The 21,820-nt window shown below is 48.5% G+C and overlaps 1 long non-coding RNA gene across 1 annotated transcript; it reads left to right on the top strand.

Moving 5' to 3' along the window:
* The first annotated feature begins 5,810 nt into the window (after positions 1 to 5,810).
* On the top strand, positions 5,811 to 13,452 carry LOC108299614. Its single transcript, XR_001823039.2, has 3 exons — positions 5,811 to 6,045; positions 7,758 to 7,845; positions 12,787 to 13,452. It is a non-coding gene; the product is annotated as an uncharacterized LOC108299614 (long non-coding RNA).
* Positions 13,453 to 21,820: the final 8,368 nt, after the last annotated feature.

The following is a 21,820-nucleotide window of genomic DNA, read 5'->3' as shown; positions in this document are numbered from 1 at the left end:
GGCAGGATGCCAGCTAGTTGGGGGGAGCAGGGGCAGGTTGGAGATGGCCATAGGCCTGTTCTTCTACCAAGGAGGCCCTCAGGCTGACTGTAGGTGACCTGGGCAGGTGTGGCCAGATGGTTGTAAAGACACTGGAGGGCGTGAGGACCCTCTCATGGCCTGGGGGTGGAAAGACTATGGCTCCTGCTGCTCCCTCTCCGGGATGGTCTCCCCATGGTCACAGAGCACTAACAGGGACCGTTCAGTCTCAGCCTGACTTGTCTGATCTGGGCAGCGGAGACTCTGACTATAAAATTCCTGTTTTATGAGGTTCTCTGGGAAGCCAAAACTCCCCTGGCAGGCCTACCAGGGCAGCCCCAGAGGAGCTCGGCAAAGGAAGCCCTGCTGCCAGGACGCATTGCATCTCAGTCACGCTATGAGCAACTCAGCTCGCAGAAGCCCAAACACCCAGCCGCTGTCACAGATCTCGGAGGAGGTCCTTGGCTTCATCATGAAGGGCTGACCATAAACAATTACCCCAAGATCCTGCTGCCCTTGACCCAGGCACAGTGAGAGAAATGAGGTACAGGAGGAAGTCAGTGCAAGTCCAGGCATCCACCTCCATTCTGCATCAGCCCCCTAAAAGTCCCGCCGGTAGACCTGACAGAGGGCAGTGCACCGACTCTCACAGGGAAGAGGACTCACGAGAGACCCGCGAAAGGAGAGGGGAAGCAGGGGGGAAGAGGGAAGAAGCTAAGTCAGTGTGCGATTTCAGGTGAAGCCCAGCCTCTGCCTGACCCTGCAGGAGCTCTAGAGCATAGAATACGGGAGTCTATCATCCTAGAAATAACGAACCTGAGCTTTTGCATTCCTACACCAAACAGGACTTAACTTCAATCCATCCCAGGCGGATAGAAACTCTTAGCGCTTCTAGATCTCCAACAGTCTGGGAGAGGCGGCTCCAGTGACGAGAGAGTAGCTTTCAAAGGTGCACACTCTTAGAAGCAAAGCTCTCAGGAGCTGGGGATGGACACACAGGACTGCCAAAGGGTATGTGGGCAGAGTCCAGTGGCATCCTTTACACCTGGTGATGTCATTGGTTAGCGATGGCCTCCCAGAGCTGAGGAAAGGTAATAAAAGGCCTCTTTGCTCCCAGAGCTCCAAAACATTTGCCCTAGGTGGTAGGCCCAAATTCTTGCAAACTGCCTCTTCCATTTCCTGGGTGGATACCCACAGGCTCGAGCCAAAGCCAAGTCTCTTGTCCCCACCAAAAGGACAAATCTTCCCTTCTGTCAGGATTAGACATACAAGCCTGTTGCTTTCAATCTTAGCAGGAGGTGACCGCTTCTTGTTCTGTACACTTCAAATGTGGGATCACAGTGACTACCCCCACTGACCCTTGTCACACCATTCTGCCCAGCAGAGGCCCCAGCTGAAAGCCACCCACCGTCTTCCCAGTGTGGATCGCACTGGCCTGGCCTTCGGCTCCCAGGCAGGAACCCTCTGGGCTGTGTGGTTTTAGGGTTGATCAGATGTGTCCCGAGAACCTTGATGCCCACCTCCCAACTCTGAGAATCACATAGGAAAAGAAAAAGACCCGTTTTTAAGTGGGATAAGTGGGGACTGGTCTCTAGGCCCCACCTTTCTCTCTGGGACTTGAAGCATTAGGTTCAGCTCTGTAGCTCTTACATGACCAGCAGAAAGACTAGACTAAGGGACATGACAAGCACCCACTCCTGCAAGGGCTCCAAGCCCTCAAGGCTGTGCACTTGGGTCATGACCTGGGCCTTTCAGAACTAAAGTCAATAAACTCTGAACCTGAACCTGAGCTCTTATAGAGAAGCAATGGAAGATAGAACACTGGCCATGGCTCACTTTTCTTTTGGTTACAAAGAGGCTCCTATCAAAATGCTGTGATTAGGAACCCGCCATAGATTCCACTTCTTAATACAATTTTCCCTCACTTTTACTCTCACCACACCCCTCCAGATTAGGAGCCATCTACCCAGACATTTCCTTTTGAGGACTCATTAATCTGCATGGGAAGTAGCAATCTTCTCGCCTTATTACTCAGCAGAGCTCAAGGCCATGTCTTAAATCAACAGCAGAAGATACTTTCACTCTGGTTGTTTGCCTGAAATTTTAACCTGAACTCTGCTACTCAGTTCTATTCAAATACTTGGTTTGTGGAAACAGTCATCATGACTCTTCCTGGAACTGTGGTGATGTTGAAAATCTCATCCCTGAATCAAGCCCGGCCATCCTAAGTCATCAGAGAGCTCATACTTGGACCACATGGCTTTGAACTCTCCTATAACTGCTGTTATTGAATTGTCTTTTGGGCCTCAGCTTGCATTTCATTTCTATAATCAACACTAAGTTTTCACAGCCAGGCACAGTGGCTCACGCCTGTAATCCTAGCACTTTGGGAGGCTGAGGTGGGTGCACTGCCTGAACTCAGGAGTTCAAGACTAGCCTAGGCAACACAGTGAAACTACATCTCTAAAATACAAAAGAAATTAGCCGGGCATGGTGGCATGCACTTGTAGTCCCAGCTACTCTGGAGGCCAAGGCAGGAAAATTGATTGAACCTGGGAGGTGGAGGTTGCAGTGAGCCAAGATCGCACCACTGCACTCCAGCCTAGGCGACAGAGGGAGACTCCATCTCTAAAAAAAAATAGGTTTTATATAACTGTATACATGGTTTGAAACTTAGTAAATTGTCTGAAATGTACTATTTATTATGAGGAATTGCCTATAATCTCATCTGTCACAGTACCTCTTGCTCCCAGGAGCAATTCATAGGAGAAAAATTTCTCTGATCTCATGGCCAAGAAGTCACAGCCACTGGTCTGCTTTTGAGAATCCTGTAAATAATCATGTTTCCCTTTGCTTTAGCTGTTAGGAAGCTCACAGCCAATTAGCATCCTATCTCTATTAGTTGTGCATATGTGTGAGAGCTTCTATAGACTAGCTGAGTGGGTGATGCACATCTTCAACTTTACTGGGCATTATCAGTTCAGTGTCCATGGAGGTTGCAGCAATTTACATTCCCATCAAGGGAGCCATGGGGTTCCTGCTTTCCCCTGTCATCATGTCACTTGCCAAACTGAGAGGTCTAAAGTGTAACCACATAGCCTCTTCAATTTGCATTTTCCTAATAATTAGGGGCACCTTTTCATGTATGTATTGGCCTTGGGGTTAACTCACTTGCAAATCGCTTGTCCAGAGCTTTCCTCCCTTTTCTTCCATTGAAATATTTTTCTTTTCCTTGTTGGTTTTCCTATGATTTGCAAGATCTTCCTTTTACTCGTGACTTCGTCTTACTCCCTAATCTGTTTTGCCCCATCTTGATTTCATTAGCTATTTATTTTTATATTATTGCTATATGTATCCATGTGAGCATAGAATACAAGAGTATCTATCCACAGATACTCTTGGGATTGTATCAGGGTAGGATAACTGTAGTAATATACAGCCCTCAAATTGAAATGGCTTAACCAAAGCAAGAGTTTCTTTCTCTCCTTGGTAGCAGTCCAGTGCATATTCATCTGATTGGGGGTGACTGTCTCCTCAGTGTGACTCTGGGACCTGGAATCTGCCACCTCCATGGATTCCCGAGTTCTCTGCTGGACCCTTTACAGCCAAGCCTGGAGTCACCTACTCCTTCTCATATCCCATTGGCCACAACTTAGTCACTGGTCTCATGTCCCTGCAAGAGGGCTGGCAAATACCTTGCCCAAGAGGCAGAGGAAGTGGGGTTTGGAGACCATATCACCATCTCTGCGTTATTTAGATATAAACACATATTTTCTTTTGCCCGTCAATCTGTATTGAGGCTTAGTATGATTCTGCCTTTTTTCTTAGTCATCTCAGATCGTTAATGTGGTAGCAGCGAAGCATCTGTGCATCCAGACTTGGGAGAAGGAGGCCCAGGCAGAAGGCCAGGGGGAAGGAGCTCAGCTCCATGCAGGCACGACTGCTTTGAGTTGCAATTACTCAAAGTGCTGTGAAACCCACCTTTGTTAAAAGAATGGAGAAAGAGTAACCAGAGGAAAGAAATCCCTGAGAAAGTAAAGACACAAACATCAAAAGAGAAACTCATTTCTAGATAAAGGGAGTGGCCTGTACTCACAGAGAAAGAGAGAGTCAGTAGAATAAAGAATAGCCAGGCGGCTGATCTCAGAGAGGAGGAAGGAAGATGGGTGGGCATGGCCTGAGGGCAAGCGCTGGGTCTGCTGAGAGCATCCCAACAGCTGTGCCCTCTTGAGCCAGGGAGGAGCAAACTAACAAGTCAACACAGCCCCTGCCCTCAGGGGGCTCACTGTCTGGAAGGACAGGCACATCCTCCACAGATGACGCAGTCAGACGGTGATAAACCATAAGATAAAGCTCTTAACAAGCTGCCAGCAGAACAGCAATCACAGCAAATGGATTCTGCCGAGAGCAATGAGAAAGCATTTACACCGGGCTTTAAAAGTGGAATGTGCTATGGGAGAGAGGAAAAATGGCAAGGACTTTGCAGATAAAGATGCTCACTGGAACTAAGCAGTTCGCTTAGACCTGTTCCTAGCATATATCGTGTCAGTGAACCTCACAACCACTTGATGTTATTCTAGCTCCACTTTGAAAGCGTGAAGATCTCAGAGGAGACGTGCCCAGAACCTCAGCCAGAAAGTGTCAGAGCAGGCAGCAAAAAAGGGTGTGAGAAGGACATGAGGAGCAGAAAGCACATAGTGTTAGGGCAGAGTGCTACAGGCCCTCCTCTTCCTCCTCCGCCTCTTCCTTCTCCTCCTCTGCTCAGACCCTGACACTCAGCCGTGCCGCCCACCAGGGAGAGTCCAGGCCCAGACCCCGTTCCCTCCCACTAATGCCCAGCATCCCTCTAGGGCTGGGACCTGAGACAAGACCCTCTGCCCAGCATGTGCTGCATCCTCCCTGGGAGCCCAGATCCCTGAGTCAACTCTGGACCTGCTCAGAGAGATGCGAGGCCACTTGAGGCATAGGGGTGGGGTGAGAACAGAGGGGGAGCTCTGGAGTTAGGCAGGCCTGGGTTTGAAGTCTGCCTCAAGTCCTTCCCAGCATGTGACCTCCAGCTAAATGGTAAGTTCTTCTGGTCTTGGTTTTCTCATCCATGTGATGAGGATAACAATAAGATCAATGTCTTGGGACCAATAAGGATTTACATTAAAAAAAACTAGATGTAAATATCTCACACAGTCACCTGGACCTTTCAGCAAGGGGCTTGTTAAATCTTAATTATCTGTGATATTTCTGGGCAGAGGGGTCTCCCCAGGGCCCTCCTTGCTGCCCCGAGCTGGCCATGCCAACCTTCTGAGGGATGTCCAACTCTGGCCCTTCTCCTTCTTCCCTGCAGCCCTTAGGGGCTGAACCGTGGCAGTCAGCCCTCCTGGGTTTCCCACCTAGTGAATCTGCTGGCTCCTGCCCATCTCAGTTGAGCGGCTACAGATCAATCAACAGGAGCCCCACCATGGCCCACCTGTGCTCACTCCCTGCCGCCATTGCCTCCTACCCACTGAGACAGAAATCCTCTCTCTGGAGCTGAAAGCCTCACAGCATCTCCACACGGGACTCTCCACACACCCCTCTCCCCAGCGGGGACCTCGGCTCTCACCTGCCAGCCTCCATGCCAGTGCTCATTGCATTTGTCTGTGCCTGGACTGTCAGCCACTGTGAAATTGACTTGCCCTTCAAGGACCTAAGCAAATCCCACTCCCTGCACGAGACCTTCCCAGGAGTCACCCACTCCCCTCACATCCCTGATGCTCAGCTCCCTCTCACTCCACTACCCTCGCTTCACTGTGCTTCACTGATAATTGCCTATCTGGCTGAGCACCCAGCTGTGGGGCCCGGTGGAGGCTCCTCTTGCCAAGAGATTAGCCCTGGGGAAGAGCTGTGTCTGTCCCAAGGAAGGGGTGCCTTTGACTAACATGCGCAAAGGTGCTGTGTGGCACCTGCCCTAGGACAGGAAGTGCTCAGTTCAAGGTGGATCAGGACACACATGGGGCTCGGCTGCCCTTGTGGAGATAGCACCCTTGCCGATGGGTGAGTCAACAGCCGCTCTCTCGGGGCCACTCTACCTTCTGCACCCCCTCCCCCGTGCTGCTCTGCAGTTACTCAGGGTTCAGGAATTGTCCCCTACTGGAGACAGAGCTAGAGAAAGGTCCCATGCCTTTCTTTTCCCAGAGGTGTTGGACATTGAGGCCTAAACCCCAGAGAGCAGACAAAGCCAGGAGACGCAGGTGCCAGGCTGCAGTCCACCCTGTAACTACAAGGCCATACAGCTCCCTGGGGCCGGGCCAGCAGCACTGGCTTCCTGCAAAGGTTGACCAGAGTGCCAGCCAAGCATCCAGGGGAGAGGTGAGGAAGGAGAACATAGAGGAGGAGGAGGGTGGGGAGGCTACAGAAAGGAGAAAACGGGCCAAGCCAGAGCCCCTCTGAGAGCCCCACAGGCTGTGGACTATGTGAAGCACCCCTGCAGGAAGGCGAGTGATAACTGAAATCACCCCTCCATCTGCTGCGGTGTGTCTCCTGCCCAGGACAGGGACTCCAGAGGAAGAGCAAACCTTCCCTGGGAACCACCTCAGATGTCATCCCTTTGCCCTTTCTTCACTCCCTCCTGGCCCTGCTTCTGCCCAAACCCAGGATGGGGAGAGGGGAGGCTTCATGGAAGGGGGACCCAGAAGTCACACCCCCAGAGGGGCAGGGTGGCCTGTGGCCCAGCCTTCTGCTGACCTGGGCCAGCTCCCAACATCCTGGTCTGTGGAAACTGGATGATGCCCCCCTCCCTCGATCCACCAGCCTCTGCCTCCTCCTCTCTAGCCCTAACTGGCAGGGCTTAACTGGACACTCCCTCTGTCTGAGGCCAGTCCCCGCTGGGAACCTGGCCAAACCGTCTGAGGCCAGGACGCATGGACAAAACAACCCGGGCCACCTCTGCCTCCACCCTCTGGTGCGCACATCTCCCCTGGCCAGAGCACTGCCCAGGAGGAGCCATTGCCTTCTCACACAACCCCAGGCCTGGCACACTCTTGGGCCAAGAGCCAGGAGAGTCCAGCGCAGCAGACACCTACGCTGACTATCACTGGGTCCAAACTCTTGATTTTGTTGGGGCACCTGTGGCCCTGGAAGGGGCAGTGGCTAGCTCTCCCAGGCCCTCCAGCAGCCCAGAAGCTCTGGCCCCAGGGTTCCCCTTGACTGCTAGAGCAGGATCCCATGTTCCCTCTTCTTGGGGAAATGACAGAGTTGGTTGCATGTGCTTTGTCATCAACTCTATTTGAAAACTGTGAATGGATCTGAGCTGCTTGGGAGGAGGCAGAGGGAGGCCAGTAATAGTTTAGTCTTAACAAAATAAAGTTTTATGTTCCTTAAATACATGAAGTCACCCAGGACAGCCATTAACAAAGTGTGGTCAGGGAAAGGTACTGGCTGCTTCAGAGATGAGGTCAGAGTTCACTTGTGATTGGCATGCTAACTGCTCCCATGCAACCGGGTGTTGCCAAAGGGCACAGCACTCCCTCTGCCATCTGGAACACAACACTTGCCCAGAGGCCAGTAGCTCCTGTTATTATTATCTTGTTCCCACTAGGAGTTTGTTCAGCACATGTTCCCATCAGCAGGGTCCAATTCCTCTCTGGCCTTGTAAAAGCATCACGAATTCTAAATTAGAGGTGTCTGAGCTAATGAGGGCCTCTCCCTACTCTTCTTAAGTTTCTTCCATTGTGTGTTTCTCATCCCCACCACTGTGCCCTGGCTAGATCTTCAGTTCTGCAGAGACAGGGTCCATGTCTTCTATTTCATCCATTCAGCAAGTATTGATTGACCACCTGCCATGGGTTGTACCAGGTACTTTGGGGAATACAAAACATGGGAAAGCCGCGTCTCTGCTCTCAAGAAAGAGGCGACGGCTCTGTTAGTGACTACTTTGCCTTGCTTTGTGTAGCCATCAGTACTTTTAATGCTACTTTAGACACTAGCTCCTTTAATACCCACAATAGTCCCAAGGGGGGGATGCAGAACTAATATTGTTTCTGCATGTCAGATGGGTATACTGGGGCTCAGAGAGGCTGCCTGACTCCCCCAGAGCCACAGTCTGTTGGTGGTGAAGCTTGGGCTAGCGCCCGGCTTCCTGCCCTTTCTAACAGGGGCAGTTAGGCACACGCATGCTCACACACACAACCTCCTCTGCCAACTTGTTGGAGGAGGTTGGATCACGCCCTACTCTTCTTTGGCCCTGCCTAAGATAGCACCAAACATCCCCTCCCAGCATGTGCAGTTTAAACAAACATAGCTTCATGAAAGTAGAGTTCGTACTCCCTCACTGGGGGCTTAAACAAGAAAACGATCAAAGCAATGAAAAAATTGATATAAGAAATTTGGTTTTTAGCAAATGCTCATAGGAGAGGAGGGGCCTAACTGACAGGAAGCACCCCCCGCCTGCACGCAGCGCCTCCCACAGGGTTCTGCCAAGAGCTCTGCAGAGGAGGTGTCTGTCTGTTCAGTGGGTGGATCTCGCACACAGTCTTAAAGAAAACAGAGGCCCCTAGTTGGCTGTAAGATTGTCCTGTGGGATCCCTGGGGACAATAAAGTGGTCCATCCCAGGAAGCACCAGCGGACAACTGATTTTGTGTCTGAAATGCACACCAGCCTTTTCTCTTTAACCTAAAGATGCCAAGCGTGAGTGTGCCAATGGCTTGATGTCACACATCTCTTCACTGCTAGGGAAGGGTCTCTGGGGCAAAAATGAAAGCCTGATGAACTAAACTAGGATGGGGCGCTGGGTATCCCCTCTTCCCTTTTCACAAAGTCCCTCCATTTATTCCATTGCTTGACTGATGGACAATGTTGACTCCCCCGAGGACATTTGGTGACTGTGGCCAGCCAGGAGGGGAGAGGTGGGGGAGGGGAGAAGGCAGATGTTGCCACCTGGCCTTCACTCCACAGGCCTGGGTGGAAGTGGGCAGTCAACTTAAAGAGTAAAGAGTCCATATGGGTGGAAGTGACTTCTGGGGAGGAGGCAGGGTTCCATCCTGGAGGGGCCCGCCTGGGAGCTCTCACTCAGGGAATTGCAGCAGAAGAGAAACATCTCACGAGTCTGGGGAAGTTTTGTCCAGGATAGCTATGGTTTTCAAACTTGACTGCACATCAGAATCCCCTGGGTGCTTAGGAAAATGCAGATTCCAGGGCCTTACCTCGCCCCACCTGCAGTTTCTAATTCATATTTTGGGTCTGGGGTGATGCCCAAGAATTTGTATTTCTATTCAGTTCCCAAGTGATACTGCTACTCTGGTGTCACTTGAAAATCACTGGAGTTTTCTAGAAGAATTGGCACATTGACCTCCTATAGGGGGAGGTTCAGGACAGAAGATGAGCACATGGCTGCCTTCAAAGACCCGCTTACCTGCTCTCCAGTGGTGGTCTGGGACAGTAAGGCATAGATAGAGTTAGCCTTTCCCTGCCTTGGGAGGAATTGGAACTGCTGGCTCTGCTTCCAGTTCCTACTATTTGACCTCATATAAGTGTCCACAGCTTTCCAGGACTCTTTTCCTATCATGAAAGTAATTTCATAGGAATTCCTCTCTGTCTTCTCCATCCTCCATGCCAAGCCAAAGCCCTGCCTCCTCCGGGAAGGCTTCTCTGGCTGCTCCAGCCCTTCTGGGCCTGTGCTCCTGGCTCTCCCCAGGTCACAGAGGCTGGACTGCATGTGCTCCTTCTCCTATTGAGCTCCCAGTGGCCTTCACGTGGCTGGGCCACAGCAGGCGCTCTGTAAATTATACTAAGCTGACTTAGATTTAGAGCAGAGCTAAGAGAGCCAGGAGTGGGAGGCAAGGGATGGCAAGGCCATGGGCTCCCAACTGCTGAGCTAAAAGTGGAAAGTACGATCACAGCCGCGGAGGCTTGGCCTTCTTCCTTCTCTCTCCATCTGCTTTGCAAGGAAGGGAGCAGAGAGAGGCCACAGCACGTTACTCGCTTGCTGAAGTCACAGATTGAAGTCAGGGCGGGAGGGTTAGGGAAGGAGGCTGACCTTTCTCTCCCCATGAATGTCCCTTCTAGCTTCTCTACTTATTCAGGCCCCAAATTAGGACATTTCCTGGCCCTCATCCAATTCCTCAGGAAGTCCAGTCAAGTTTTCCTTTAACACACACTCACAGCCATCCACCCCCTGCTTCTCACCGACACCGCCCTTGTCCCGGCCACCTTCACGCGCCTGGCCCCTGCAGTAGCCTCTACTCTTGACGCTCTGCTCTAACTCCTATTCCCTCTAAATCCACTCCAGCCAGAGCGAGGTTTCAGAACTGTAGGCTAGTCTCATCCCTTCCCTGCTTAATGCTCTGAAAGGCTCCCCGTTGCTCTTATTGATAGAATAAAATCCCGACTCCTTGTCGTGGCATTCCAGCCTGGAGCTGGCCCCTGCTCCATGTTCACATCTCCCAGTCCTCCCACTGCTCTTCTCCTCACTCCACAGCGCTGCAGCCACATCAGCTGCCTGTGTGTGTCGGGGCCCCTGTGTGTGTCCGGGCCTCACCCCCAGCCTTTCTGCGCAGGCTCTTCCGCTGTCAGAAATCCCTGCAGCTCCTCATGTAGCCACTTGTTCACCTATGAATCAGGCACGTGCTATATGCTAATGACCACTAGAGGATGGCATGATTGGTTGTCGTAGACAACGGTAGCTCCAGGAGGGGTTAGACAGAAAGAATTCCCAGCCCCGTGGCAAGCTTAAGGGTGGCAGTTTTCAGTGGAAGTGGATATCCAACTTTTTACCCCACCTGCTAAGAGACCCAGACACCTCTGAGGCCCAGACAAGCAGGGATTCTTCACAGTGCTCCTGGGAGGCCTGAGGTCCTGCCTCCTGCCTGGGTGGGCATCAGGAAAGCTCAGGGGCAGGCCTGGGCTGTCAATCACATCACACTCTGTGCCAATGCTCCCCTGTGGTGGGAGCCGCCTGCGGTGCTGTGTGGAAGACACCGTGAGAATCTGTTTCTTAGAGGAGCTGGGAAATAGACCAGTGATGCCTTTTCCTGGGAGGAGGGGTCAGTGAAAGTAAGGAAGTCGTGACCACTTCCATGTTTCCACACAATGGTTCCTGCAGGGGAGCCATCAGCAGTGCAGGGGAAAGTAGGAGCCGTTTGGATTTCAGTATCTCTGGAGCTTTGCCTCATCCCCTAAGGGTAAGCTTTATTTCACGTGTTTGTTGCTACAAGGGTCTCTGGTTAGGTGATCCTAAGTGATCAGTAAGAAGCAAAATGGCAATATGTGATCCCTGTGTCCCCACCCCACCTTGGATCCTGCATCCCATTCTACAGGTGGCTGAACCGATAGGCCAACCCCTTTATCACTGGGTCCCAGGACAATTACAGAGGCAAATAGCTGTGAAGCCCCTAGCACAGTGCGGGTCACAGGCTAATCACTGTTGTCCTGGGTTCTGTTGTTGGAGCAGTGGTGGGGGTGGGGATTGTGGAACAACAGGGACTTCCTGGCACCTCTAAAATTATACTCCAAAGAGAAAGAATTGGAAGAAAGAGAAGAAAAGGGGGAATGACAGTACTGCTTCCCGATATGCTTCTAATTTGGAGATACTGGCAGAGGGCTGGGAGACAGCGTGGCGGGGGAGCGGAGCCCTGACCCAGGGCCAGGAGCCTGGGGTCTGGAAGCTGCTCCTTTGAGATCTTGGGCCATGACCTCCCCCCTCTGCCTCCATTTCCCCTCCGCGCATGAAGGGGCCAAGGGGAGAGCACCCCAGGCCAGCTCCCACCCAGCGCTGCAAGTCTGGGATTCTATTTAAGAACATGCAGCCCATCTGGTTCCCATTGAGGAGGCTGCGTTTTCTCAAATGCCGCCTCCCCCTCCCCTGCAATCCACAGATTCCCACCATGTGACTCCATCTTCTCCCAATGGTGTCTGTTTTATGACTTGTTGTTCTGTGTGCGTGATTTGAGTTTGGGGACTTTTTTTTATCCCCCACACACAGATTCCCCTCCCTCTTCCAGAAAACGTGGAGCCTGAACTTTTGACTGCCTGAAACCCTCAGGAGAACAGCCATGAGGGCAGAGAGCAGGAGGAGATGGATGTCTCCACCCACCTCCTACTGCCAGTTTCTCGGCTTCTTGTTCCCTGTTTGAAGCGCAGGTCCTGATGGGCCCTCACGAACCTGGGAGAGCTGAGGCTGGACAGGAGGCTGAGAGAAAATCGATTCGGTTTAACAGTTCAGCCAGCCAGTGTTTATTGAGCCGCCCAGGCCTGTGCGTGCTAGAGCTGCAGAGGGCAGAAGCCAGGCTCAGGGCAGAAGGTGGCCACACGCAGCAGCAGTGGACAGGCTGGCTGTGAGCTGAGCGCTCACATCCACACTGGGAGGAGAGGGCCACAGAGAAGGCTTCCTAGAAGAGGCCATACCCAATCATTTGTTCATTCAGTCATTGCACAATGATTTATTAGGCCCCTCGTAGGTGCCAGGCCCTGTACTCATAGAAGGAGCTTATAGTCTGGAGAACAGAAAAACATCAAACAGATAATGATAAACACGGAAACACACAGCCACACCTTGGAGATATTGCGGCTTTGCTTCCAGGTCACTGCAGGAAAGTGCATATCACAATAAAGTGAGTCACAAATAGTTGGTTTCCCAGTGCATGTAAAACTTATGTTTACACTATCCTGTAGCCCAGTAAGTGTGCAATAGCATTATGTCTAAAGCAACAACGTTGTACCTTAATTTTAGAATACTTACTGCTAAAAAATTCTAATGATCATCTGATTCTTCAGGGAGTCAAAGTCTTTTGCTGGTGAAGGGTCTCGCCCCATGCTGATGGCTGCTGAGTGACCAGGTGATGGCTGACGGTGGGCGTGGCCGCTACAGCTTGAAATAAGACAGCAATGAAGTGAACCACAGCAATGGACTCTTCCTTTCACCAGAGACTTCTCTGTAGCAGGCAAAGCTATTTCACTGCATTTTACTCACAGTAGGACTTCTTTCAAAATTGGAGTCAAACCCTGCCACTGCTTTGACTGAGTTGAGGGAATATTCTAAATCCTTTGTTGTCATTTCAACAATACAGTACTTACATTCAGCAATGTTCATAGCGTCTTCACTAGGAACCACTCAAGAAACCACTTTCTTTGCTCATCCATAAGAAGCTACTCCTCATGAATTTAAGTTTGATCATAAGATTGCAACAATTCAGCCACATCTTCAGGTTTTAGTTCTATTTCCTTGATATTTCCACCACATCTGCAGTTATTTCCTCCACTTAAGTCTTCAACTCTTCAAAGTAATCCATCGTCTTCCAAAGACGTAATCAACGTCTTCCAAACTCCTGCTGATGTTGATATTTTGACCTTCTCTTATGAATCATGAATGTTCTTAAAATGACATCTGAAATGGTGAATCCTTTCCAGAAGGTTTTCAATTTATTTTGCCAAGATTCATCAAAGGAATCACTACCTATGAAAGCTCTCAGCTTACAAAATATATTTTTTAAATAATAAAGCTTGAAAGTCTAAATGACTACTTAATCCATGAGCTGCAGAACGGCTATCATGTTAGCAGGCAGGAAGGCAACATTGGTCTCCTTGCACCTCTCCATCCGCGTTCTTGGTTTGCTAGGTACATTGCCGACGTGCAGCAGTATTTGGAAAGAAGTCTTTTTTTTCTGGGTAGTGGTTATCAACAGTGGGCTTAAAACATTCAGGAAACCATGCTATAAACAGATGTGCTGTTGTCCAGCCTTTGTTCTTCCACTTCTAGAGCACAGGCAGAGTAGATTGGGCATAATTCTTAAAGTCCCTAGGATTTTTGGAATGATAAATGAGCCTTAACTTAAAGTTAAGGCTGCGTTAGCCCCTAACAAGAGAAGCAACCTGCTCTTTGAAACTTTGAAGTCAGGCATTGACTTCTCTTTAGCTATGAAAGTCCAAGCTAACGTCTTCTTTGAACGAGAGGCTGTTTTATCTACACTGAAATCTGTTGTTTAGCATAGCCACCTTCATCAATGATCTTGGCTAGATATTCTGGATAACTCGCTGCAGCTTCGCCGGGCACTTTTACATTGTGGAGATGGCTTCTTTCCTTAAACCTCATGAACCATCCTCCTCACGTTTCCGGCTTTTCTTCTGCAGCCTCCTCACCTCTCACGGCCTTCATGGAATTGAGAAGAATTAGAGCCTTGCTCCAGATCAGGCTTTGGCCTAAGGGTATGTTGTGACTGGTTTGATCATCTATCCAGACTATGGGAACTTTGGCCAGCTATTTGGCACAAGAGGCCCAGCTTGTAGCCTGTCTGTGCTTTCAACATGCCTTCCTCACTAAGCTGGATCATTTAAAGTGAGAAACAGGTGACTTTTCCTTTGGATTTCAGTATCTTTGATATTGAAGCGATTGTAGGGTTATTAATTGGCCTAATTTCAATATTCTTGTGTCTCAGGAAACGGGGAGACCTGAAGGAGAGGGAGAGAGATGGGGAACAGTTAGAACACACACAACATTTGTCAATTAAGTTCACCTTTTTCTATGGGCATGGTTCATGGTGCCCCCAAAACAAATACAATAAAAACATCATGACTGAACACGGATTCCCATAACAGATATAACAATAATGAAAAAGTTTGAAATATTATGAGAATTACCGAATTGTGGCACAGAGACACAAAGTGAGCCCATGCTGTTGAAAAAATGGCACCAAGAGACTTGCTGAATGCAGGGTTACCAAAAACCTGCCATTTGTAAAAAAAAAAAAACAGTATCTGGGAAGCATACTAAAGTGAAGTGTAATAAAATGAGTATGGCTTTATGCAGTTATAAAGTGTGAAAATGCTAGGAGCGATTCTAAAGGGGGTCTCACTGAAATTAGCTGATCCTTAAGGAAGTGACATTAAGCACGATTGAAAGAAAGAGTCAGAGTTAAGAGGAAAAGTGTCTGCCTGGTGGAGGAGAGTGCATAGAGAGGCACGGGGCCTGCAAGAGCTTTACACCTTCCAGCCACTGAAAGAAGAGCAACGCACTGGGAGCATGGGGGCGGGGCAGGGCGAAAAGCCAGGGCAGGGAGGTGGGGGCCAGATCATCTGGGCCATGGTGAGGCCAGGACTCAGCCTGAGGTCAGAGTCAGGGGTCATTCTGAGGTCAAGTTTAGGGGTCAGTCTGAAGCAAGGCTTATTGCACAGGCACCAGAGCGAGGCTATGCTCAGGCTGCCACCAAGGTTAGGTATTTGATGCCAGAATTAAGGGTTGGTCTGTGGCCAGGGTTAGACTCAGTCTGAATTCAGAGCCAGAGTCATTCCGAGGGCAAGTGTAGGGGTCAGTCTGAGGACAGTGTTAGGATCAGTCATTCATGAAATATTCACTAAGCATCTCCCTGGCCAACTCCCCAGGAGTAGAATGAGGGCCCCGACAGTACCCCTGCTATCCTACATCTTAGAGTTAAATGGGAAAGACAATCATTAAACAAGGAATTGCCAGAGTAGTTCATTAATAATCATGACAGCAAGTGCTGTGGATGAAATGTTAGGAACCTGAGACCTCAGAGCAGGGTTACTATGTGGCCACACAGCAAATGACACCACAACTTTGCAGCTTAAAACAGCCATGGATTGTACTCCCAGAATCTGTGGGTTGGGAATTGGAAAAGGCACAGCAGGGAAGGCTTGTCCATGCAGTAGGGGGCTGCAGCTGGGTAGACCCACAGGCTAGAGCTGGGGGCTGGAATCGTCTGAAGGCCCCTCACTTGCACACCTGGCACCTGGGCCAAGGCTGATGACTTCTCCCTGTGGCTTGGCTTCCTTGTAGCATGGCAGCCTCAGGGCAACTGATGCCCACCAAGAAACAAGGGAAGGGGAGTTCGGCCCCTCCCCTGATGGAGGTGTGGAGGGATCATACCATAGAAGAGCACCTGGATTAGATGTATTTGGAAACCTTTGAAAAATGTCATCTTCCATTGATATCAGCAAAGTGCAGGTCACTTTAGGCTGCGGTAAGGAGTCCCTTCCTGAATAGGAAAAGAGTGTTTGCTTCTGGAGTACACATGGGCCTCTTTCACAGCGGAGCCAGCCCCCTCGCTAGGAAGCCCCAAACCCACAGGACACACAGCAGGTAGGGTGGGAGGATTCAGGATCAAAGAAGCTGTGCAACTGACCAGGTTCCAAATGCTTCCTTCACTGTGCAGTAGAGAGAACTAACAATCTCTCAGACCTTGGCACAAATTCTTTATTCCAGAGTCAGTCTTCCCTGGATAAAATGGAGGTTAACTTCTCCTGGTCAGAGCAGATTGGAGACTAACATAGTCCAAACTGATTTGGGGGTTTCCTGAAGCTTGAGGAGCATATAGACAGGCCTGACTTTGACTGGATGCCAGATTTTAAAAACATTTGATGCTTTGCAGGATGGTAGTTGTTAATAACATTTTGCTGATGAAATTAGAAGTTTTATTAATCAAATTTTTTATGAAATACTAGGTAACTCCATGCTTTAATGGAATCCTACGGTGAAGCCTTCTCTAAAATGAAGAAAACTTTGTAAAGTTAAGAATTTCTTCCATTTCAGCTTTGTTGGAAATGCAGATTTGTGTTGACCTGATTTGGGGAACGCCGTGGCTCCCTCCTCAGGCTCCAGGCTCAGATAAAATACCTTCTTTGCTCACAGTGGTCTTTCTCTGCCATCTGGAGCTCTGTCCTCTGTCCTGGGGAGATGAGAGGAAAAGAAATGGGTCCCAACATCAGCAAGGATTTAAATCAGAAGTGGACAGAGCCTGAGTAGTGTAGGTCTCCAAGTAGAATAAAGACAGCTGGACCAGGCACCAACTGGGAGACTGTGAGGCTGAAACTGGGGCAGTGCTGCCTCGGGGACCCCTTCATGCTGGGCATAGAGAGGACTGCTCACAGTTCGGCTAATGCTTCCCTGAGAGGCCTGTCTCTGGGCCTCAGTTTCCTCTCCTTGCCAAGTTGCCCCTGATACCCATTCCACAGCTCTTGCCCTGACCCCAGCAGCAACCCACTCACCTCTGCTCCCTTGGCAATGGCCAGAGTTCTGCAACAGCTTGGGGCATACCCCCTTCTCACTGGCTTTGGGAAACTCCATGAACTTGGCCCCAGGGCTAGGGTCAGGCAGGAAATGTGACCCAGATGACCTCATGCTGGGTTCTTGCCCTGCTGTTCATCCCTCAGCAGCTGGTGACTCACTTAAGGGGGACAGGCCAAGGCCATTTGAAAACAGAAAGCCTTTGGGCCTCTTCCTTTCCAAGGGCTCCAAGAACAGGCCTTTGGCAGTTTTTGCTCTGCCCTTCCTAGGGACCCAGAATCAAAGGCTAGATGTTTCCAACCAGGGTTTTTGTTGCCTAGGGGCAGGCAGAGCATCATATCCTCCCCATCTTACTTCTTTGAGCTAGGACCTGAGGAGTAGAGGCCCAGCCTGGCTGTGTGGTAGTGACTATGCTCCTTGCCCTCTCTGGGCCTGTCTCTGCACCGCTAAGCTCCAAGCCCTCTGCTCTTACTCCATCCCCGCCCTTCTCTCTAGCCAGACATATCAATCTGCCCCCACACTTCCCCAGAACCTCAGGCATCTTAGCCTCAGGAAGATTTGGCTGCATTTGGAAGAGTTCTGTGGCAAAGCATTTTTTGTTCCTTGAATGCTCATGTGCCCCCTTACACTTTCCAACCCCTTGCAGTTAGTGGGGCCTGGTGACAAGTTCTGACCAATGATTATCTCTTGGCTAGGAAAGCAAGCAAGAGTTCTCCTCACTCTGTCCTCTCCTGACACCTGGGAAGTACACAAGGGACCTCATATTACAGATCTGCACTTTACAATATGGTAGCAACCAGCTACATGTAGCAGTTTAAATAAATTCAAATGAAATAAAATGTAAAATTCCATTCCTTAATCATACTAGCCATATTTCAATTTCTCCATAGCCACACATAGCCAGTAGCTACCATAGCACACGACACAGATACAGAACATCTCCATCGTTGCCGAAAGTCCTATCAGACAGCATTGCTCCAGATGGTGAAGCTGCAAGATGTCACACCCAGCTTCGTGGGTCCATACACAAGCCTAAGGAGCAGAGCCTTCTGCCTACCCGCAGCACAGCGTCCATGTAGCTTGAACGAGAAAGAAACTCGCATTCAGAGTGGGGTTGTTGCTTCTGCAAAGCCCAGCCTATCCTGACTAGCAGAGCCTACCTGCATGAAACAAACAGGGAGCAGCAAAAACAGGCAAAAGAGGACCAAGTTCTAGCTTGTTGGGCAAATGCCATAGGCAATCCAAACAGTCCATGTAACACCGAGTCAACACCTTGCTGGCTTTGTTGGGGGAGCTGGCTGAAGTATAATCAGGGGAGAGCTCCTAGAGATGAAATACGAATGGGCTGTGGAAAATGGGCAGGGTTTGCATAGGCTTGTGGTTTTCAACCTACAAGAATTTTTGGCGGCCCACCTGGGAAAGCTGAGATAGGTCAAGGAGAAGGGCAGCCATTCCAGCGGGAACACCAGGAGAGTAAAACACATGAGCAAAAGAGTTGGTGAGAACAGGAAGAGACTGGGCCAAGTCATTTTCCCTGGGATATAAGGGAATCTTAGGGAAGCTTTGGAGGTAAGTCAGATGGAAACTGAGAGGTGAGTTTCCCTTTATGTTTCTACCCAGAATTGGCCAAAAATGAGGAGTAGAGAGTGTAGAGAAGGAAGGGTGAGCTAATATTGTCGTCAATGATAGTCAAGGGTGGGGCTGACCTCAGGAATGACAGGCCCGAATTCAATAACTGGGGTTGCAGAGTTTGACTGGAAATTCACAGAGGCAGCATTCTGCTTAGGAATGATCAGTTAATTGGTGATTAATTCATACCAGAAGCTAGTTAACCCAGAGATCCTCCCTTCCAAGTTGTAGGCTCAACTTTCCAGTCCTCCGCTTGGCTTCCCCAGCTGAGCGTCCTCTCAACACCTCACTCCCTGCCTGGATAACACGCCATCCTCCCCCACAATCTGGCACCAAAGGTCATAGCAATCCAAGCACATGGCTGTGGCCTTAGTATCCTCGGGGATTCACCCAACCACACAGACACACTCAACAAGTCCCACTGGGGCCTCTTCCAGCAATGCCCAGTGTCTACTCCTGCCCTACCTTCTCTGACACCCCTATGTTACAACTGACTGTTTTTCTCCCAGAACACAGCAGCCTCTGGACTGCAGGCCCTGTCCCCTAAATTCACTCCTTCCCACCTATCCTGCATTCCAAGCAAGGGGATGTTTGCCTGGGTCACGCCTCTGTGCAAAAGCCTTCAGGGGATCTCCAAAGAAATCCAATCTCCTCAGCCTGGCATTCAAAACCTCTGCTTGCTGATTCAACCTGATTTCTTACTACTCCTTTGCAAAAAAAAAAAAAAAAAAAACAAAAACAAAAACAATCCTCACTCCTGCCAAACAGATCTCTTCATTGCTTCCTCTATCCCTCACTCCTATCAGACTCCTCATGTCCCAGGAAACCCTTCCTGGTGGTTCTCTTGTCCTGTCACCTTTCTCCTACTGTCGCTGTGACGTTCAAAGGAGCAGACACAAGGTCTGAAGGCTGGGGCCAGCTTTTCCACGTGCTGCCTGTCTGACCTTAGGGGAGTCACTTAACCTCTCTGAACCACAGACTCCTCATCTCTTAAGTGAAAATTGTATGAACTTCACAGAGTAGCCAAAGTCTGGAAAATCGCTTTGTGAACCTTGAAGCAATACACAGATGGCAGTGATCATGTTTCACGTCTGATGCTTTCTTTTTTTTTAAGACTTAATTTTTTAAGAGCAGTTTTAGCTTCACTCACAATTGGGTATAGGAATTTCCCATGTGCCCCCTTCCCCTACAAATACATTGCCTCCCCCATTATTAACATCCCCCACCAGAGAGGTACATTTGTTACAACTGATGAAGCTACACTGACACATCATCATCACTCAGAGTCCATAGTTCACATTAGGGTTTACACTTCGTGTTATAAGTTCTACAGGTTTGGATACATGTGTGATGTGTGTCCACCATTATAGTATCACACAGAGTAGTTTCACTGCCCTAAAAATCCTCTGTGTTACACCTGTTTATCCTCTCTCCCACTGTTTCCCCTGGCAACCAATGACCTTTTTACTGCTTTAATAGTTCTCCCTTTTCCAGAATGTTATATAGTTGGAATCATAGCGTATGTGGCCTTTTTGGATTGGCTTCTTTCACTTAGTCATATGCATTTAACATTTCTCCATGTCTTTTCATGGCTTGATAGCTCAATCCCTATTAGTGCTATATAATGTTCCATTGTCTGGATGTGCCACAGTTTATGCACTTACCTAGAATATCTTGGTTGCTTCCAGGCAATTATGAATAGAACTGCTATAAACATCTGTGTCCAGGTTTTTGTGTGGACATACATTTTTAACTCATTTGGGTAAATACCAAGGAGCACAATTGCTGGATCGTATGTTAAGAGTGTGTTTAGTTCTGTAAGGAAATGCCAGCTGCCTTCCAACATGGCTGCCTTATTTTTCATTCCCATTAGCAATGAATGAGAGTTCCTGTCGCTCCACATCCTCTCCAGCATTTGGTATCGCCAGTGTTTTGGATTTCCGCCATTCTAAGAGGTATGCCGTGGGATCTGATTGTTGTTTTACTTTGTATTTCTCTGATAACATATGAAGTGGTGCATCTTTTCATGTGCTTATTTACCATCTGTTCATCTTATTTGGTGAGGTGTCTGTTAAAGATCTTTAGTCCATTTTTTAATTGAGTAGTTTGTTTTCTTATTGTTGATTTTTTAATAGTTCTTTGCATATTTTGGGTAACAGTACTTTATCAGATGTGTCTTTGCAAATATTTATTTATTTTGTGGCTTCTCTTCTTATTTCCTTAACATTTTCTTTCACATAGCAGAGGTATTTAATTTCAGTAAAGTGCAGCTTATCAATTATTTCTTTAATGTTCATACCTTTGATGTTGTACCTAAAAAGTCATTATCATTCCCAAGGTTATGCAGGTTTTCTCCTATGCTACCTTTTAGGAGTATTTTAGTTTTACATTTTACTTTTAGGTCTATGATCCAGTTTTAGTTCATTTACGTGAAAGGTGTAGGTGTCTAGATTCATTTTATATATATATATATATATATATATATATATATATATATATATATATATATATGGATGTCCAGTTGTTCCAGAACCATTTGCTAAAAAGACTATCTTTCCTCTATAGTGTTGCCTTTGCACGTTTGTCAAAGATCAGTTAGCTCTATTTATGTGGATCTGTTTCTGTGCTTTCCGGTTTGTTCTACTGATCGATTTTCCTGTTCCTTCACTAATAAAGCACTCTAGATCACTACAGCTTTATAGTAAGTCTTCAAGTTAGATAGCATCAGTTTCCCTATTTTGTTCTTCTTCAGTATTGTGTTGATTATTCTGGGTCTCTTACCTTTCCATGTCTTCAGAATCAGTTTTTCAATACCCACAAAATAACTTAATGGAATTTTGATTGGGATTGCATTGAATATACAGACCAAGTTGGGAATAACTGACATCTGGACAATATTGAGTCCTTTTATTCATGAACATAGAATGCTTCTCCATTTATTTAGTTCTTTGGTTTCTGTTTTCAGAGTTTTGTAGTTTTCCTCATAAAGATCTTTTACATATTTTATTATATTTATACCTATTTTTTGGTGAAAATATAAATGGTCTTACAGTTTTGATTTTAAATGCCATTTGTTCATTGCTGGTATATAGGAAAGTGATTAACTTCTGTATATTAATTTTGTATCCTGAAACCTTGCTATAATTGCTTATTAGTTTCACAAGGTTTTTTTTTTTTGTCAATTCTGT

Source organism: Cebus imitator, unplaced genomic scaffold (genome assembly GCF_001604975.1).
Source record: "Cebus imitator isolate Cc_AM_T3 unplaced genomic scaffold, Cebus_imitator-1.0 Scaffold23, whole genome shotgun sequence".
NCBI lineage: Eukaryota > Metazoa > Chordata > Mammalia > Primates > Cebidae > Cebus > Cebus imitator.
This window is presented reverse-complemented; position numbering and strand designations above follow the sequence as displayed.